General features: G+C 44.4%; 1 long non-coding RNA gene across 1 annotated transcript; it reads left to right on the forward strand.

Moving 5' to 3' along the window:
* Positions 1-4,968: 4,968 nt before the first annotated feature.
* On the forward strand, positions 4,969-8,546 carry LOC147583776 (uncharacterized). The gene is made up of 2 exons (XR_015248527.1): positions 4,969-7,133; positions 7,377-8,546. It is a non-coding gene; the product is annotated as an uncharacterized LOC147583776 (long non-coding RNA).
* Positions 8,547-11,711: the final 3,165 nt, after the last annotated feature.

An 11,711-nucleotide genomic window follows, 5' to 3' on the forward strand; every position in this document is an offset into this window, starting at 1 on the left:
TTCCCAGGCTCCCTTGTAGCTTCCTCTTCTTCCCACTCACCTCTTGATAACGAACTACCCCAGGACTTGGTCCCCTATCTGTATTCACACCCTTAGCTTCCAGTCTTGTGACCTTAAGAAACCATCTCCATCCTAGGTATCTAACCCAAAGGAATAGAAAATAGGTACTTGAACAAATACTTGAAAACAAATATTTATTGCTGTGCCACTACTCACCGAAGCTAAAAGTTGGAAACAGTCCAAATATCTGTTAACAGATGAATGGATGGACTGTGGTGCACACATTCAATGGAATGTTCATCCACAAAAAAGAAATGAAGTTCTAATACATGCTATGACGTGGGTGAACTTTGAAACCGTGCTAAATAAAAGAAATCAGACGGTCTGTTGCAAATGCCCAGAATAGGCAAATCCATACAGACAGAAAGCAGATTGCCCAGGGTCTTGGGAGAAGGGGGAGGGAATACCTGCTTGATTGGTTCAGGGTTTTATTTGGGGATGATGAAAATATTTTGGAACTAGATAGACGTGGAGCTTACACATTGTGAATGCACTAGATACCACTGAATTGCTCATTTTCTTTTTATTTTATTTTATTTTTTTATTTATTTTGAGAGAGAGAGAGCGAATGGAAGAAGGGCAGAGAGAGAGAGAATCCCCAGCAGGCTCCATACCACCAGTGCAGAGCCTGATGCAGGGCTCAACTCCTGAACCATGAGATCATGACCTGAGCCGAAATCAAGAGTCCAACAGTTGTCCAATTAGCCAACTGAGGTACCCAGGCACCCCTGAATTGTTCATTTTAAAATGTCTAATTCTGTAGGGCGCCTGGGTGGCTCAGTCGGTTAAGCATCCGACTTCAGCTCAGGTCACAATCTCACGGTCCGTGAGTTCAAGCCCCACGTCGGGCTCTGGGCTGACAGCTCGGAGCCTGGAGTCTGCTTTGGATTCTGTGGCTCCCTCTCTCTCTGCCCCTCCCCCACTTGCACACGTGCTCGCTCTCTCTCTCTCTCTCTCTCTCTCAAAAACAAAAAACAATTAAAAAAAAAAAATGAACAACCCAACTAAAAAATGGATAAGCCTGGACAGACACCTCACCAAAGATCTACAGATGGTAAATAAGCATATGAAAAGATGTTCAGGGTATTGCAAATTAAGCAACAGTGACATACGACTGTGCACTTATTAGAATAGTGTAAGTCCAACTTGGAAAACACCAGATGCTGGTGAGGATGTGGAGCAACAGGAACTCTGTTTCACTGTTCGTATAAATGGAAAAGAGCGCAGACACTTGGGGAGACGGTTTGGCAGTTTCTTATAAAACTAAACATAGTCTTCCATATGACCCAGCATTTGCATACCTTGATAATTACTCCAAGGAGCTGAGAACTTAGGTCCACATGAAAACCTGCATATAAATGTTTATAGTGACTTTATTCATAGCTATCAAAATTTAGAAGCAACCGGGACACCTGGGTGCCTCAGTCAGTTAAGTGTCCAACTTCATCTCAGGTCACGATCTCCTGGTTAGTGGGTTCGAGCCCCGCGTCGGGCTCTGTGCTGACAGCTCGGAGCCTGGAGCCTGCTTCGGATTCTGTGGCTCCCTCTCTCTCTGCCCCTCCCTCCCTCATTCATTCTCTCTCTCTCTCTCTCTCTCTCTCTCTCTCTCTCTTTCTCAAACATTTAAAAGTTAAAAAAACAAACAAACAAACTTGGAAGCAGCCAGGATGTCCTTTACCAGATAAATAAACTGTGGAACATCCAGACAATGGGATAATAGCATTAAAAAGAAATGTACTCAGGCTATGAGAAGACATGGAGGGACCACAAATGCATATTCTAAAATTAAAGAAGTCAATTTGAAAAGCCTACATACTGTATGATTCCAACTCTGTGACATTCTGGAAAAGGAAAAACTGGAAACAGTGAAAAGGTCATTGGATCTGAGGGATTACAGGGGAAGGAGGGACGAATAGGAGGGCACAGAGGATTTTTAGGGCAGTGGAACTACTTTGTATGATACTATAGTGGTGGATAACATGTCATTATACGTTTGCCCAAACCCATGAAACCTACAACACCAAAAGTTGTTCTCAGGTTGTGGGTTTGAGCCTCATGTTGGGCCTAGAGATTACTTAAAAATAAAATCTTTGGGGGTGCCTGGGTGGCTCAGTCGGTTGAGCGTCCATCTTCGGCTCGGGTCATGGTATCACAGTTGGTGAGTTCAAGCCCCACATCGGTCTCAATGCTGTCAGCCTGTCAGCACAGAGCCCTCTTTGAATCCTCTGACCCCCTCTCTCCCCCCGCCCAGTTATGCTCTCCGAAAAATAAATATTACAAAATAAAGATAAAATATTTTTTAAAATAGATTTAAAAAAAAGGGGGGGGCGGGGCACCAGGGTTGGCTCAGTCAGTTTTGCATCCAACTCTGGATCTCAGCTGAGATCTTGATCTCAGGGTCATGAATTCAAGCCCCACATTGGGCTCCGCACTGGGTGTGAATCCTACTTAAATAAACAATAATAAAATAGAACTTAAAAAAAAAAGAATGACAAAATGTTTGCAGCATCACTCCCTGTATGGCAAAAATAAAATCCCCAGTGGGTTTTAGCAACCTTGGAGTCTGCATGGTCACGTCTACATTTTTATGAATCTGTCGTTTATTAGGCGGGAGTTTTTCACGTGCCTCTGCAGATATGTTAGAGTTTTCCAGAGGTGAGGATAGTACATATACATGTATATATGTACATATATATTTGTTCTCTTGCTTTTGTTATGTACACAGACAGGCATACCTCATTTTATTGCACTTTGTAAATACTTCGTTTTTATAAATTGACGGCTTGTGGCAACCCTGCATTGAACAAGTCCATCAGCATAATTTTTCCCACAGCGTTTGCTCACTTCCTGTCTCTATGTTACATATTTCGGTAATCACAATATTTCAAACTTTTTCGTTATTTTTATATTTGTTCTGTGGTCAGTGATTATGATTCACTGAAAGCTCAGATGATAGCATTTTCAAGCAATAAAGTATTTATTTATTTATTTATTTATTTATTTTAATGTTTATTTACTTTTGAGAGAGCATGAGTAGGGGAGGGGCAGAGAGAGAGCGAGACACGGAATCTGAAGCAGGCTCCAGGCTCCGAGCTGTCAGCACAGAGCCTGACACGGGGCTCGAACTCACAAACCTCAAGATCATGACCTGAGCCGAAGTCAGACGCTTAACCAACTAAGCCACTACAATAAAGTATTTATTAGTTAAGGTATGTACATTGTACATTGTTTTTGGTTTTTTTTGGACATGATGCTGTTACACACTTAACAGACCACACTATAGTGTAAACATACTTTTACATGTACGAGGAGAACCCAGGATTCATTTGACTTTCTTTACTGTGATATTCACCTTATAATGGTCTGGAACTGAACCCACAACATCTCCAAGGTATGCCTGTGTGTGTGTGTGTGTGTGTGTGTGTGTGTGTGTGTGTATAAAACAGAGACAGAGAAAGGGGGTAAGAAATATTTGGAGGATTTGGTCCACATAAATGTAGGGGCTGACAAGTCAAAATCTACTCTATTGTGTATACATCACATTACCCATCTGTTGATGGGCACTTGGGTTGCTTCCACATCTTGTCTGTTGTAAGTAATGCTGCTATAAACATGGGTGTGCAAATATCTTTTTAAGTCCCCAATGGTAATCTTTCGCAAAATTATAGTATATGATATTATGGTAGCGTATATGTATGCATATACCTATATACACATATACGTACATATGTGGCTAACAAGTCAAATTGAGGGAGGAGTAGATGTTGCGGTCTCGAGTCAGAATTCTATAGGGCATCACGCTAGAAATTCAAGGAGGGTTTCTGTACAACAGTCTCGAAGAGAATTTCTTCCTGGGGAAACCTCAATCTTTACTCTTAAGACCTTCAACTGATTGGCTGAGGCCCATCTACATTGTCTGTGGTCACAGCCACTTTACTCAAAGTTGACTGATTTAAATGTTAATTACAACCAAAATAATACCTCCACAGCAACATCTAGGCTAGTGTTTTACCAAACAACTAGAAGGCATGGCCTGCCAAGTTGATACATAAAATTAACCGTTGCCAAGAAAACTGGACCTCCCTCTTGTAGGACTTGAACTACAAAGCTTACCAAAGTCCAGCGTGTGAAAATGTAAAATGCATCTCCTTCAGTTGCAATTGTAAAGTGAATAATTTTTCAGTAACCTCTTCAGACCTCCCTTGGAACATGAAATTGCTTTTTTTTTTTTTTTTTTAGTTTTTTCACATTTATTTTTGAGAGACAGAGATAGAGCATGAGCTGGGGAGGAGCAGAGAGAGAGGGAGACAGAATCCGAAGCAGGCTCCAGGCTCTGAGCTGTCAGCACAGACCCCGACGCAGGGCTTGAACTCACGAACAGCAGGATCATGACCTGAGCTGAAGTCGGACGCTTAACCGACTAAGGCACTCAGGCGCCCCTGAAATTGTTTATTTATTAAAGAAACATATTTATTCCTCAAGCATATCCTACTGCCCTGAAAAATAAGCCTCACAAGAAAGCTATTTCCCCAGATCAAGCAGTGAGATGTGTAGTATAGAAAACAGGAAACAGTCCTTCCAAATACAAACCCGGGGCGATAGATTTCTTTTAGCAGGCAGCCCAGGTTTTAACTGAACTTAGGAAATAACCAGCATGGCACTAACAGTGGGTACCTAACTACCCACATTTGTCATAATTTTATTGTTTTTTTTTTTAATGTTTTATTTATTTTTGAGAGAGAAAGAGAGCACAGGTGAGGGGGGCAGAGAGAGACAGGACAGAGGATCGATGCGGGCTCTGAGCTGGCAGCAGCGAGCCCGATGTGGGGCTTGAACTCACAAACCGTGAGATCATGACCCGAGCCAAAGTCGAACCCTCAACCGACTGAGCCACCCAGGTGCCCCTATTGGTGTTTTATTCTAGCTATAGTATGTTTTATTTTAGGTTGACTTTGTTAAACTTTTTTGAATTATTGCAGTTCAGGCCTCCATCAAGAGTTTTACATATGTGTTTTACATATGAGTTTTACAGTTTTACATATGTGTACACATAGGTGTGCGTGTGTGTGTGTGTATATATAAAACATAAAATTTGAGCTACGTTTGAAATATTTATAGACATTTCACCATAGAGGATATACAGATGGCAAATAAACACGTGAAATGATGTTTAGTTAATATCATTACCCTGTTAAGGAAATGTAAATTAAGACCACAGTGAGAAATCACTACCCGCTATCAGAATGGCTAAAATGAAAATTACTAACAACACCAAATGCTGGCGAGGACATGGAAGAACTGGAATACATTCAAAAACACGTGGAACATACACGTGGCTGATACGTCTTCTGCAGGCAGGCGTGTGAGATGGTGCAGCCTTTCCGGAAAACAATTTGGCAGCTTCAGAAAGAAGGACACAGACAACTATCACATGACCCGGTTAATTGCACTCCTGGCGTTTATCCTAAAGCAATGAAAACATGTTCTCACAGAAACCTGTGGGTGAGAGGGTGAATGTTCATAGTAGCTTTGTATGGAACAGACAAAACCTGGAACCAGCCCAGGTGTCCTTCACACAGGTGAATGATTGACAGACCTTGATCAATCCATAGTATAGAATACTACTCAGCAATAAAAGGGAGTGAACTATTTTAATTTTTTAATTTTATTTATTTATTTGGAGAGAGAGAGGGCGCACTAGAGTGAGGGGCAGAAAGGAGAGACAGAATCCCAAGCAGCCTCCAGCCGTCAGTGCAGAGCCCATTGTGGGGCTCGAACTCACAAACTGTGAGATCGTGACCTGAGCCGAGATTAAGAGTCAGACACTTAACCAACTGTGCCACCCAGGTACCCCTGAACTTTTTTTTTTTTTTTTTAATTTAAGAGAGACAGAGGGAGAGAGAGAATCTTAAGCAGGTTCCACACTCAGTGTAGAGTCCAAAACAGGGCTCAATCCCATGACCCTAGGTTTGACCTGAGCCCAAACCAAGGGTTGGATGCTCAACCAACTGAACCATCCAGGCACCTTGGGAGTGAACTATCGATTCCTGCAACAACCAGAATGAATGAGTCTCCGGGAAATTATGCTGAGTACCAAAATCAAATCAAATCAAATCAAAATCAATTTCAAAAGGTTACAATATATCTGATTCTTATATAACATTTTTGAAATGGCAACATTTTTTCAAGATTGGGGGAAGAAGAGCAGTTGGAAGAAGGAGGGAGGGGGGTTCTAAAAGGGCAGTACTGGCGATGGTGGCGGTGTTGGAACAGTTTGTATCTTGACTGTGGTGGTGGAGATGGAAACCCACACCCGTGATAAAATTGTATGGAACTTAATACATGCATACAAACAAATGAATACAGGTAAACCCGAAGAAATCGGAGTAAAACTAATGAATTGTATCAATGCCAATATCTTGGCCGATAGGTCTCAGGACCCTAACCGATGTTTGCACATCGATGTTCCTAGCAGCATTACTTCCAACAGAGAAGATCTGAAAGCAGCCTAAGTGTCCGTCAACAGATGACTGGAGAATGAGATGAATACATACATTATTCAGCCTTAAAACGGAAGGAAATTCTGACCCCTACTACAACACGGGTGAACCTTGAGGACATTATGCTGAGTGAAATAAACCAGGCGCAAAAGGACAAGTGTTAATATGATTCCACTTCCATGAAGTACCAAGACTAAGTAAATTAATAGAGGCAGAAAGTAGAATGGAGGTTTCTAGGGGCTAGAGGATGGAAGCTGGGAAGTTGATACTGAACGGTGACAGAGTTTCAGTTGAGGAAAATGAAAAAGTTCCGGAGATGGTTAGTGGTGACGTTTGCACAACAGCATAGATACAATTAATGCTACTAAATTGTACACTTAAAAATTTTTTTAATGTCTATTTATTTTTGAGAGAGAGAGACACAGAATCTGAAACAGGCTCCAGGCTCTGTGCTGTCAGCACAGAGCTGGACACAGGGCTCAAACCCACAAATTGTGAGATCATGACCTGAGCCAAAGTCAGACACTCAACAGACTGAGCCACCCGGGCGCCCCAATTGTACACTTTAAAATGGTAAATTTTAGGGGCGCCTGGGTGGCGCAGTCGGTTGGGCGTCCGACTTCAGCCGGGTCACGATCTCGCGGTCCGTGAGTTCGAGCCCCGCATCGGGCTCTGGGCTGATGGCTCGGAGCCTGGAGCCTGTTTCCGATTCTGTGTCTCCCTCTCTCTCTGCCCCTCCCCTGTTCATGCTCTGTCTCTCTCTGTCCCAAAAATAAATAAACGTTGAAAAAAAAAAATTAAAAAAAAAAAAAAAAGGTAAATTTTAGGGGCAGCTGGGTGGCGCAGTCAGTCATCCGACTCTCGATTTTGGCTCAACTCACGATCTCACAGTTTGTGGGTTCGAGCCCCACGCTGGGCTCTGCACTGACTGCCCGGAGCCTGCTTGCGACCCTCTCTCTCTCCCTCTCTTTCCCTCTCTCTCTGCCCCTCCCCTTATGCGCTCTCTCTCTCAAAATAAATAAACTTGAAAGTGATAATTTTACGTTACATGTTGGGTGTGTTCCGTCTCTCCTGTGCTTGTGAGTGAGCGTGCATGCGTGAAATCACACTTCTTGTGTGGCCTTTCTGGGTCTTCTCCCCCGAAGACGCCGCAGAGCGGCATTGGGATCTGGCCAGCACACCCATCCTCCCAACTTCCCCTCCCTCCCAGCCTGTCCAGGATGAGGGAACACTTGAATCTCTGGTTCTGTCACACTCCCTCAAGGTCTGGAGGAACAATGCACAGCATTCTGCGGTCTGTAGAACTCACTGCCCAGCTTTTATACCACGAGCTGTGTATAATGTCTGCTTAGTTAACCTCACCTGGCCTGTCAGTGCTTATGTGAATTGGGGCCAATGAATAGACCAGTAGGTGCATCTGCTTATCAAATGATCTCGTAAGACATGCTGGCTCCCTTCTCAGTCATAATCCTACCCCGATTGCTAGAAGAAAATGAAAAAGGAAAGAGGTCCTCTCCTCTGGAAGCTGCAGTCACATTGGGCAGCAAGACAATTTAAATTAGGGGCGCCTGGGTGGCTCAGTCGGTTAAGTGTCCGACTTCGACTTGGGTCATGATCTCAAAGTTCATGAGCCCACGTGGGGCTCTGCACTGACAGCTCAGAGACTGCTTGGGATCCTGTCTCCCTCTGCCCCTCCCCTGCTTGCGCTCTCTCTCTCTCTCTCTCAAAATAAATAAAAATAAACTTTAAAACAAAAAGACAATTCAACCAAAATGACTTGATTTAGTCCTATGTATTGCGCAACTCCTCTGCCCTGATGGAGGTGGTGTTCTAGAGAAATCAACAGAGAACATTAGCCTGTGCATGCTTCCCACCTTCGCCAAGAAGGCGCACTGGCAAAGGGGGCTTGTTCAAAACACAAGCCTGGAGAATCTCCTGGAGGCTGAGACCCTCTCAGGTGGAGCTCTGGAATTTTTTTTTTTTTTTTTTTTTTTTAATAAAAAGTACCCAAGATAGGGGTGCCTGGGTGGCTCATGATTTCAGTGCAAATACACAAACTCCCCAACTTACCCTGCAGGCTCGCCAAATCTCAGAGAAAGACAGCAGACCTCCAAGGAGGGGTTCCCAGTTAGTGTGGCCATGTGATTAAAATTATCATTTTGGGGGCGCCTGGGTGGCGCAGTCGGTTGGGCGTCCGACTTCAGCCAGGTCACGATCTCGCGGTCTGTGAGTTCGAGCCCCGCGTCAGGCTCTGGGCTGATGGCTCGGAGCCTGGAGCCTGTTTCCGATTCTGTGTCTCCCTCTCTCTCTGCCCCTCCCCCGTTCATGCTCTGTGTCTCTCTGTCCCAAAAATAAATAAAAAAAAAGTTGAAAAAAAAATTAAAAAAAAAAAATTACCATTTTGGGGGCCGCCTGGGTGGCTCAGTCAGTTAAGCGTCCAGCTTCGGCTCAGGTCATGATCTCACGGTTCATGAGTTGAAGCCCCACGTCGGGCTCTATGCTGACAGCTCAGAGGCTGGAGCCTGTTTGGATTCTGTGTCTCCCTCTCTCTCTGCCCCTCCCCGACTCGTGCTGTCTCTATCTCTCATGAATAAATTAAAAAAAAATTTTTTTTTAAAGAAGAGATGAACTTGCTAAAACTGATTCTCTCTCTGCCCCTACCCCACGTGCATGCACGCTGTCTCTCAAAAATAAATAAATAGAACATCTATATATATATATATATATATATATATATATATATATATATGTATATATATATAAAGTCTATTCATTTGAAAGCCATATGTCTGAGGGGATGTGGGTGGCTCAGTCAGGTAAGCATCTGATTCTTGGTTTCTGCTCAGGTCCTGATCTCTCGGTTTTGTGGGTCCAAGCCTCGAGTTAGGGTCTACACTGGCAGCACAGAGCCTGCTTGGGATTCTCTGTCTCCCTCTCTCTCTCTCTCTACCCCTCCCCCATTCACTCTGTCTCTGTCTCTCTCAAAAAAATAAATAAACTTAAAGAAATAAAAATAGGGGCACCTGGGTGGCAAAGTCGGTTAGGCGTCCAACTTTGGCTCGGGGTCATGATCTCACGACTCATGGGTTCGGGCCTCACGTCAGGCTCTGTGCTGACAGCTCAGAGCCCGGAGCCTGCTTCAGATCCTCTGTCCCCCTCTCTCTCTGCCCCTGCCCCACTCTCTCTCTCTCTCTCTCTCTCTCTCAAAAATAAAATAAACTTTAAAAAAATAAATAAATAAAATGTAGGATTTCTCCCCCTTCTGTTTGGGTACAGTTTAGCAGGCTGTATATGTAAGATGATCTAAAGCAGGGGTTCTCTGCCTCAGCATCACTAATGTTTTGGATCCAGTAGTCCTCTGATTGGGGGGCCGTCCTGTGACTGTAGGGTGTCGGGCAGCAACACTGGCCTCATCCGGCACTGAGGACTGCAGCCTGGACCCTCTCCTGGGGGACACGTTGGAGCTCGGGCCTTTATCCAGCCTTTCCTGTGGAGGCCTCCCCTTGTGGCAGAGAGCGCAGTGTTCTGGGTCTCTGCTCTTCCTCTTTCGGTCCTTCACCGACACTGAGCACCACGTGACCGACCATCCCACCGCTGGTGGCCGCTCACGTGATGGCTGGCTTGGTGCATACTGGCGAAAGAGAGATAAAGTTGGGGTGGCATCCCTCTCCTCTGTGTCCTCTCTCCAACATGTCTACCCTCTAGAACTACCCGGGTCTCTGCCACCAGGACCTGGTCATTTATTTATTTGTTTGTTTATTAAAGTTTATTTATTTATTTCAAGGTAGGGGAGAGGGGCAGAGAGAGACGGAGAGAATCCCAAGCAGGCTCCGCACTGTCAGTGCAGAGCCCGATGTGGGGCTCGAACTCAGGAACCATGAGATCGTGACCTGAGCTGAAACCAAGAGTAGGACGCTTAACCCACTGATCCACCCAGCCTCCCAACCCTCGGGTTTTTTTGGTTTTTTGTTTTTTTTTTTAAGGGCCAGTGATGAGAATAGTATTCAACCACGAAAAAGAAAGAAAGAGATGCCATTTGCCACAACAGGGGTGGACCTTGAGGGCATTGTACCAAGTGAAATAAGTCAGATAGAGAAAGACAAATACCAAATGATCTCAATTATATGTGGAATCAAAAAAAAAAAAAAAAAAAGACTAAACTAATCTAAAGCAAAACCAAGCTCATAGATACAGAGACCTGATTGGTAGTTGCCAGAGATGGGGATGGGGGCAGGTGGACAGGGTGAAGGAGGTCAAAAGATACAAATTTTCAGTTACAACATATATGTTACAGGGATGTAATAGTCACTATAGTTAATACTGTATCGCATATTTGAAACAGTAAACCTTAAACGTTTTTATCATAAGAAAAAAATGGTGGTTTTATTTATCTTTTAATGTTTATTGGTTTTTGAGAGAGAGACAGAGCGCGAGCAGGGGAGGGGCAGAGAGAGAGGGAGACACAGAATCCAAAGCAGGCTCCAGGGTCTGAGCTGTCAGCACAGAGCCCGACTGGGGGCTCGAACTCACGGACCGAGAGATCACGACCTGAGCCAAAGTCGGATGCTTAACTGACTGAGCCACCCAGCTGCCCCTATATCTCAATTTTTTAAAAAGGAAAATACTCCTACAGAGAAACAAAACAAATAAGGATGAGAAGGGGTGGCCACAGGCTCGCTACGAGCAAGTCCCTTCAGCCTCCCTGGGGGCCAGTGTCAGGGACGACCCTTCAGAAGCGTCCCCTACCCTGTCTCCCCCCTTCCCGTGGGCACAGATTCTAGGCTATGAAGCCCCTACCACTTGTGGATGTCTGTACACCGACGCCGGGGCAGAGACGGGGCCAAGTGAGGGTGGGACTCTCTCTACATATTGGACGTTCAGAACCTTCAGTCCATAAGACAAATTGAGTCACCACCCTTCCATGACTAGTATCTAACCTTGATCTACAACTATAAAGTGTTCTGTATTTATGTGACTTCAGAGGCTTTTCTGCAAAACAGACACCCTCCCTGCAGTGTCTAACATCCAACTCCAACCCCAAGGGTGGAGCAGATTTTCCTATTTCTTTGTTCTGTAGGCCTACACGTCCAGGATCCTGTTTAAGGTTTTAGAATGCCTTCAATACTTGCCAAAATAAAAATAACTCCCCCC

Source organism: Puma concolor, chromosome A2 (assembly GCF_028749965.1).
Source record: "Puma concolor isolate L17-30 chromosome A2, mPumCon1.1.hap2, whole genome shotgun sequence".
In the NCBI taxonomy this organism is placed as follows: Eukaryota; Metazoa; Chordata; class Mammalia; order Carnivora; family Felidae; genus Puma; species Puma concolor.